We start from the raw sequence: 1717 nt of genomic DNA on the forward strand, positions 1-1717 counted from the left end.
TGAAGTCCTTACTAATCCCACCGAACAAAATGTCAATCTTATTTTTACCTTTTTAAAAATTATACGTATCCATAACTTAATTTGAAATACAGTATATTTTGCTTTGCTGCCTCTATGCTTAAGTGCACAGTTAAGATACCCACCCCAAAATGCGCATCAAAAGCATTATTTTTAACATTTATAAGGAAACTGCTCCGATAGATGCATTCAACATACCTGCACATTGGCGATACCTGCCTTAAAAATTGTGCGACAAGTATCAATTATCAATGAAAGTATTACGTTTACCTGCACTGACCCTACAATTACCTAATTTTACAACCTTTTATTTATTTTGCTCATCTCGCAGAACAACGAAAATGGCTATCAATTTATGTAGTTATATAGATAATTAGATAACATTCGCTAAAAATTTCGCTTGCAGTAATTTCTACATGGTAAGTGCCCCGCCAATGTTTGGTTTCAAAGGGATTCGGATACCTTCCTCATTGAAGTAGTAAAGAAAATTCGCTTAAGTGCCTTTTTCGGTTACGTGCACAAGTTTTTCGTGCAAAGAAGGATGTGCAGCTAAGCAAAACATACTGTACCAAATATTTTTCTTTGTTTTAACGGTAGCCGAAAGCCCTGGCAGCTAGTGCTCTAAAGACTTATTAATTGTAATTTTAATTATAATTAATAAATAATAATAATAATAATGATTTTCGAAAACTAAAAAATACTCCAAATGTTAGTCACAGTTAAAAGCGATGCGAGCGCCATATTTCATTTAAAACCGTGGAACCGTTTCTGAGTGAAGAGAGGTATCGCATAGTTTAGGTTTTTAATTTTATCAACTTTCAAATCATAATATACCGATGAAAAACATGTTCATTTAAGAATAGAACTTTATCACACATCTAAAGGCCTTTAATTTGACATTTCATTTTCGAAATAACAGTGAAAATCGAATGACTTTTACAAAAAATGCCTTCTCGTATAATATACATACATTTATACTTAGTTAGATCGATATGACTTTCGAAAAGGTGGCCAGCCTAGTCAAAGACATTTTCAAACCAAAGCTTTCATAAATCTCTTTCGATGGAAAACCCATATTTAAATATTTCATAAAACTTGCATATGAATTAAATAAATTTGATTTTTCAAACAGGTGGAAATTCTTTTCAAAAGAACTTTCAAATAAAAATTTTCTTTTCATTTGCTTTCATTTGTCGCACTCTCATTTGTCGTTTCCTTCGTTTGACACCCATATTTTGTATAACCTGTGTAATAGTTAACTAAGTCCGACTTTTCAAATAGATAGCAACCCTGTTCAAAATATTTTTAAACTAAAAACTTCCTAAATTCTTTCGTGTGACACCCATATTGCAATTGCAATAACTTAACTTAGCAATTGCTTAACTTAGGATGAATTAGATTTTTTTAACATCTGGCAACCCCGTTAAATATAATTCAGAAACAAAGCTTTTTCAAACCCCCTTTGAGTGATGCCCATATTTTAATAATTTGTGTAACTTATTAAAAAATTTGAATTTAACTTATTAAACAGGTGGCAACCCTCTTCCAAAACCTAAAAATAGTCTTAGTGTTCAAACTAAAGATTTCTTAACACTATTTTGTTTGATACCCATAATTATTATTATATTTCAAATAATTTGTGTAAGTATAAATTAACCAATTTCGACCTTTCAAGCAGGTGGTAACCCGCTTCGAAATA

Source organism: Rhagoletis pomonella, unplaced genomic scaffold (genome assembly GCF_013731165.1).
Source record: "Rhagoletis pomonella isolate Grant_MI unplaced genomic scaffold, Rhpom_1.0 Rhpom_scaffold_00006, whole genome shotgun sequence".
In the NCBI taxonomy this organism is placed as follows: domain Eukaryota; kingdom Metazoa; phylum Arthropoda; class Insecta; order Diptera; family Tephritidae; genus Rhagoletis; species Rhagoletis pomonella.